Source organism: Piliocolobus tephrosceles, chromosome 19 (assembly GCF_002776525.5).
Source record: "Piliocolobus tephrosceles isolate RC106 chromosome 19, ASM277652v3, whole genome shotgun sequence".
Taxonomy (NCBI): Eukaryota; Metazoa; Chordata; class Mammalia; order Primates; family Cercopithecidae; genus Piliocolobus; species Piliocolobus tephrosceles.
This window is the reverse complement of record NC_045452.1, coordinates 26,559,008-26,566,363: the sequence shown is the minus strand read 5'-3', so window position 1 is coordinate 26,566,363 and position 7,356 is coordinate 26,559,008. Positions and strand designations below refer to the sequence as shown.

Genomic DNA, 7,356 nt, shown 5'->3' with positions numbered 1-7,356 from the left:
TTTTTTTTTTTTTCACACGGAGTCTTGCTCTGTCGCCTGGGCTGGAGTGCAGTGGCCGGATCTCAGCTCACTGCAAGCTCCGCCTCCCGGGTTTACGCCATTCTCCTGCCACAGCCTCCCGAGTAGCTGGGACTACAGGCGCCCGCCACCTCGCCCGGCTAGTTTTTTGTATTTTTAGTAGAGATGGGGTTTCACCGTGTTAGCCAGGATGGTCTCGATCTCCTGACCTCGTGATCCACCCGTCTTGGCCTCCCAAAGTGCTGGGATTACAGGCCTGAGCCACCGCGCCCGGCCTTGTTTTTTTTTTTTTTTTTTGAGACAGGGTCTCACTCTGTTGTTGCCCAGGCTGAAAAGCAGTGGTGCAATCACAGTTCACTGCGGCCTTGACCTCCCGGACTCAGGTGACCCTCCCACCTCAGCCTCCTGAGTAGCTAAGACCACAAGTGCACGCCACCATGCCTGGCTCAGTCATTTTTTCATATTTTTAGTAGAGACTGGGTCTTGCTATGTTGCCCAGGCTTGGCTTAAACTCCTGGGCCCAAGCGATCTGCCCGCCTTGACCTCCTGAAGTGCTGGGGTTACTGACGCGAGCCACTGTGCCCAGCCTTCTCTTCTGTTTTTGATGTTTCTTTTTCGCTTCACTTTTCCAGGTTCAGTAACTTGCCCATCTGAACCAGTTTCTACAAGGGAGCTAAGGATCTCCGCTCATGGGGGACAAAATGAGAGTGTGCGAATCAAGTTCTCCCAGCACCTCACCCACACAGAGACTCATTCTATTCGGGGGAAACCGAACATCAGGAACCAAATCATAAACATGACTGAGCGTGGCTAGGAGTGGGGCACAGGACTGCACAGAATCTGGCTCCTGTCTGCAAGGATCCACAATTTAATTAGGATATGTGACCTAAATAATAATAAAACAACAACAACAGTAACAATGGCCACCGAGTTTTAAGCCCCGCCACGTGCCAGACACTTCACATCCCATCTCCTCATTTACTCCTCCCAGCAGCCCTACGACGTGGGTTGCTTCTTGCTCCCATTTGACAGCAGAGCAGGAAACTGAGATGCAGAGAGGGTAAGAGCCCTGCCTGCGGTCACACAGCTTTTCACATCATTGTGCACGTGGAGGCCCCGCTGAAAGGGGGGGTCCGAGAAAAATGACGGAACTTCCATGGGACAGATACTGTGCAGCTCCTAAAAACTCATCAGGACTGCTCACGAGCTCCTGGGCTGCTTAGGGACAGGGAAGATGCTCATATTACGTCGAGAGAAAAAAGCAGAACCGGTCAGATGTGGTGGCTCATGCCTGTAATCCCAGCACTTTGGGAGGCCAAGGCAGGAGGATGGTTTGAGCCTAGGAGTTCAAAACCAGCTTGGGCAACATGGCAAAACCCCATTTCTTTTCTTTTTTTTTTTTTTTTTGAGACGGAGTCTTGCTCTGTCACCCAGGCTGGAGTGCTGTGGCAAGATCTCGGCTCACTGCAACCTCTGCCTCCCGGGTTCAAGCGATTGATTCTCCTGCCTCAGCCTCCCGAGTAGCAGGGATTACAGGTGTACGCCACCACGCCTGGCTAATTTTTGTATTTTTTAGTAGAGACTGGGTTTCACCATGTTGGCCAGGCTGGTCTTGAACTCCTGACCTCAGGCGATCCACCCGCCTCGGCCTCCCAAAGTGCTGGGATTACAAGCGTGAGTCCCCGCGCCCGGTTGCAAAACCTCATTTCTACTAAAAAAAAAAAAAAAAACAGAAAAAGAAAACCAAAAAACCAAAACTCAAAAACAAATAAAAAAATTGGCAGGGTGTGGTGGTGCGTGCCTGTGGTCCCAGCTACCGGAATGTGGTGACTGTGCCACTGCACTCCAGCCTGGGCGAAAGAGCAAGGCACTGTCTGAAAAAGAAAAGAAAAGCAAAGAGCAGGATACAGAACCGTAGAGCTGTAGGTGCGGTGCGGCCATGACACTACGCCACAGGACTTCTACCTCAGAACAAATTGACGGGAAACGAATACATTCAGGGAGCGAGGCTGCAGGCAGAATCAGAGCCCGTTCTCCAGACTCTGTCCAATATGGTGATGTTGGTTTCATATTTAAAATTTCCCCTAGAAAGAGGATTTGTCCACCCCGAGGCTTTTTGAGCAGCTACTGTCTGTCCTGTTTGTTTAGCATTTTTCTCCTCTCTCAGCCTCAGGTTTGGCCCGCGGAAGGCACGAAGCAGAACGTGGGCCCACCCTCTCCGGGCCCCTCCACCGCAGCAAGGCCGAAGCCACGCCCAGGATCTTCTCCCTGTCTTCCCTTTCCACAGGGGATCTATTTACCAGGGACCATCACCGCCACCTACCCAAGCCCTAGACTAACAGTCATAGGTGCTTAGAGAGTAGTGAGCTCCCCTGAGCTACACTGAGCTCCCCTGAGCTACTACAATAACGATTATTCTCGTTACTGAGAATAATCAAGTAGGGAGCCACACGTCTATCCACCAAGAAGTGGCCACAACGGATGGCTTTCTGTTCATCTAAATCAGACCCAAATGCCTTACCAGTGGGTGACCTTGGACAAGATACTGATATCTTTGTATCCTACCTTCCTGGTCTGTACAATGGGATCATGATAGAACAGTGACCTCAGAGGCCCTTCAGAGGGTTAAAAGAGGGCAAGTAGGTAAACTTCTAAGACGCTGTCCAGTGTCTCCCAACAGCTGCCTATGCATTGGCCATTATTATTTGGCAGCTTTATCCTACTCACCTCAGGAGCTACGCAGGGCAGAAATCAAAATTCTTGTTTCACAAATGAGAAAACTGAGGCACGGAGAATAACACCCTCAGACTCAAAGGGGCTGTAAGCAGTGGAACCAGGGCCAGAACTCGGGTCTTCTGGCATTAAGTGGGAGCTGTGCCCCCAGCCTAGGTCCTCTCTCCCTTCATGTCTCTGGCCTGGGTTCTCTTCTAGTCATGAGGTGGATTGCTTTTGCTGGAGAAACTGCTTTTGCAACCCAGTGCAACCTTTAACCAACCCAGCAGATGGCACAGAAAGCATAGCCTTAAGAACTTTCCAGAAAATGAGCAGGACTCATGCTGGGGTCAGAGGAGCCCACCATGGTGGTTCCTGACGGCAAGGCTCTGTGGCAGTATTTCCTGACCTTCGCGCATGCTGTGTGGTGGGGTGGAGCATGCAGACCCAGGTTTGAGTTCCAGCCCTGCCCTCTTGCTGTGGCTCTGGGCAGTCACTGGTTCCCCCTGAGCCTCAGTTTGCCCATCTGTTAACTGGGCAGGGCCACGTCCACCTCGTGTGCTGGCTGGGAGGAGTAGGTGAGACGGTGCCTGGGGAGGTCTATGCACACGGGCTGGCTGGCAGGACAGGAGCTCAGAAGATGGCAGGCAGCCCCTCCCTTCCAGAGGGGAGCCCACACTTGGGAGTCAGAACTGAGGACAGCAATGCCCTCTGTGCCGAGATAAATCCGTGTATTTTCTTGACATCTTTTATTTTATTTATTTATCTATTTTGAGATGGTGTCTCACTCTGTCTTGCCCAGGCTGGAGTGCAGTAGCGCGATCTCAGCTCACTACAGCCTCTGGCTCCTGGGTTCAAGCAATTCTCCTGTCTCAGCCTCCCGAGTAGCTGGGACTACAGGCATGTGCCACCACGCCCAGCTAATTTTGTATTTTTAGTAAAGACAGGGTTTCACTATGTTGGCCAGCGTGCTCTCGAACTCCTGACCTCAGGTGACCCACCTGCCTCAACTTCCCAAACTGCTGGGATTACAGGCATGAACCACCGTGCCTGGCCATCTTGACATCTTTTAAACAAGGACTTGGCCCTGCCCCATCCCCACTTACCCCAGCATGTGGGTATCGGTATAACACAATAGCAAACTCCATCTCTGTCCCTACTCCTCTGCGACAGGGGACAGAAGGGCACAGGTATCAGCTGGGGGCTTCCTTGTGCCAGGCCGAGTGAGCACTGTATTTATCTCACTGCCTGGACTCTTAGGGCCACCCCAACATTAACATTAATACCAACACCACGGCTGATGCCAAGGCAGGGTTATCACAGGATCACGACACTACAAGACCACAGCACTACAAGACTATGCACCACAAGGCTATGTCACTAGAAGAGCACATCACTATAACAAGACCACGTGGCTACAGAATGACATCACTACTTGCCACGACTCGCAGGGAACACTCCTAACTGGGACTGTTCAAGCACCTGACATGAAGTCGCTTAACTCTCACAGCAGCCTACAGCCTGGAGTGCGGCAGGAATCACTATTTTATTGATGAAGAAGTGGAGGCAGACAGAGGTTAAGTAACTTGCTAAGACCTCCTGAGAGGTGGGACAGGATTTGAACCCACGCAGCTGGCTCCAGAACCCACCCCCTCATTCACCTAAGCTGTTTATTCCAATCTGCACCTTGCAACGAGAGAACTGAAGCTCAGAGAGCTTAGGCAGTTTTCTCGTGGCAGATGGCCCTGACTCTGGGAACCCTAACCTTTCCCCTCTCACTGGCTCCCGAAGGCTCCTCCTGCTTGGCCACCGGAAGCTGAGGGTCCGAGGGTCCGAGGGTCTGCGGTCAAGCCTCTGGGTAGCAGCAGCACCAGGGCTGCTCTCTGAGACTGAGGGTTTCTGAAGTCATCGAGAAATATGCAAATCTGCTCACCAGACTTCCAAGCCCCTGTGCCACCACGTGCTCCCCAGCAAGATCCAATTTTAAGACATAAGAAAAAAGAGAGATGTGGTTAAAATAAAAAATGAGGGCTGTCTTGTCACCAAGAAGCCACCTCTTTGTTCAGCTAAACCCTGTCTTCACAATGGCCCAAGATTCTGATTCATATTTCTTGCCTCTAATCCAAGAGATGGCTGGTCCTGTTCAGTGCTGGCCCCCTGCAGCCCCCCCCGGGCTTCAGGATGAGGGTCTTGAAGCAGGACGCCCTGACCCTGCTGTTTGAGCCTATGGGTGACCCACACCGCCCTCTGACCTGGATAGCATCGCATTCACACGGCATCAGTAGCCTGCCTATTTCTGCGTGGGTCTTCCTATCTTGAGAGGCCCTCCTCGCCATCTGCAGGGCCTGGGGAAGGTCTTCATGAATGAGTGAATGAATGAATGAATGAATGACTCTCCTCCTCTATGGGAGTCTCATGAGAGCTCTGCTCTTCTCACACATGTCCCAAAAGACAGTTTTGTTCACATCCACAAATGTCCACAACTTGGGGTACCCGGAGAGCTCCTGGTGTTCCTCTTTCCTTGTCACCCACCCCTCCTGGTGTCTGCACCCCTGACTTGCTGGGCGTGAGGAGAGCTGGCACCACACCACAAGGCCTGCCTCTGCCAGGTGGTTCTGCGTTACCATCCCCAGGCCTTTTAAGCCATCCGTTAGAAACAAAAATCCCATTAGCTCAGAAATGTTTCTGCACAGGCTGCTTTCCCTGCTGATGAAGAATTAAGTCCACGCGAGTGTCCCCACTGCCACCCAGTTAAAACAGCCAAGACACAGAAGTGCCAGCCATGCCCATGGCCGATCCACCCACACCATGGTGTGCTTGTGATGTGGGGCACCACACTTCTTTGCACCTCCCTGACTGCCTCTGTGGGTGGATGGGTGAAGGTAATATGATGATCCCAGTTTTCAGGTGAGTAACCCAAGGCCCAGAGAAGCAAAGTGACTTGTCCAGGGTCACACAGCCAGCCAGTGCTGGAGCTGGGATCCTGACCCAGGCCTGCCGGACTTCACAGCAATCCCCGCCCCACAATTTAAACAAAGGGCTCAGAATCCCAGACTGTTTGGCAGGAAAGGCCCCTGGGGAGGCCATAACCTCCTCTGACTGCTGGGGGACTTGGGCTCCAAGAGGGGAGCGGCTTGCCCAGGGACACAGCAAAGTTGCGGACCCCAGGGTGGGCCCTTCTTGGCCTCTTCGCCTTCGGCCAGCCAGAGGGAGGTAGATGACTTTGCCTCCCTCATCGGACATTATCACCTAGCGCTGCTCACACCTGAATGTGCACCAGAAAGACCATCGGGGACTTACAAAATGCAGATTCCTGGTGCCCCCTTACCAGGTCAGGACAGGGGCCAAGGAATTGGCATTTTATCAAGCACTGCCACCAAGGAGGATGATCTGGGGTCCGGGACCTCACTTGGAGAGCCCCAGCTTACCCCCAGGATTCTGGAGGCTGGCCCAGTGCAGAAAGCTGGAGGGGCCACAGGGAGGCGCCCTTCCACCTGCAGATCAATCCAGGGAATGGGACTCACCACCCACCCTCCCACCAAGAGCATCACTAATCACCTTGCAGCCAGGCCACCCCACACGGTCCTCACGGCCTCTGTCCACACATGTCGCTCCCACCCATGCCACTGGTGGGGAAGTGGAGGCCGCGTGGAGGAAGTGACCCAGTCGCTGGGACCACATCCTGTGACCTTTGGACCCGGGACCCTCCCCCAGTCTTCTACCTTGGCTCTAGTGGAAAAAAATCTTAGAAAGCGTCAGGCTCTGCTCATGGGAACAGGGTCTAGAAATCCACCTGATTAGGTCTGAGGCGCAGACCCGTGGCCAGGCAGACCTGCCCAGTGTCCCCACCTGCCAAGGGATGGTGAGGATGTCTCCCCAGGCTCTGACCTTACAGCCCGCTAAGCGCTCCAGCCCTGGAGCCTCTGCTCTGGGGTCTGCCGGCTGCCTCCACCTGCCCCCACCCACTCTGCAGGGCCAGCTACTAGCCAGGAAGTGGATGGAGGCACAGGCCAGGGGCTAGAGGGTTGGGGGCCACAGGCTGAGCCAGGACAGGGCTCTGAAAGGAAGCGTCCCCCATCCTCGACCATCTTTGTTTGCTCTATTAAGGGGGCAATGGCGAGGGAGGCGCGAGCTGCCATGGGGAGGGAACGGCGTCGGGGAAGGAGATGGGGACGTGGGGCGGCTGGACGGAGACCCACCCACAGAGACGCGGACAAACTCACAGATAGAGGGAAGGGGGCGGGGCGGGGGGCGCGCGAGAGAGGCTGGGAGAGAACGAGCTCGGAGGTCCCGGGGGACTGGGGTGGGAGAGGCGGGACCTCCATCCAAGGGGGCCGCCCCTGCCCCGCAGATTCCGCCCGACCCCTACCCCACCCCAGGGCCCCGCAGTCGGAGTCGCGCGCGCGCACCTACGCGCGCACACACAAGCACACACGCGCGCACACACATGCGCGCGCCGCTCCGCCGACACCGCCCCGGGGCCCCCCTTCCGCAGGGACCCGCGTCTCGCCCCCCAACCCCAGCCACCCGGTCCCCTCTCCGGCCGGGCCTCCGGACCCGTCGCCGCCGCTCACCTCGGTCTCCGCGCCGCCGCCGCCGCCGCCACCGCGCAGAGCCGGAGCCCGG

General features: G+C 55.2%; 1 protein-coding gene across 1 annotated transcript in view; it reads right to left on the bottom strand.

Annotated features, from left to right (window-relative positions):
• The window catches only part of PRR5 (proline rich 5), a 75,476-nt gene extending 68,126 nt beyond the window's left edge, over positions 1-7,350 (bottom strand). Inside the window, exon 1 of the mRNA XM_023221765.2 lies at positions 7,305-7,350. The gene's annotated coding sequence lies outside the window, so the exon portion shown is untranslated. The remainder of the gene's footprint in view (positions 1-7,304) is intronic.
• Between the last annotated feature and the right edge of the window lie 6 nt (positions 7,351-7,356).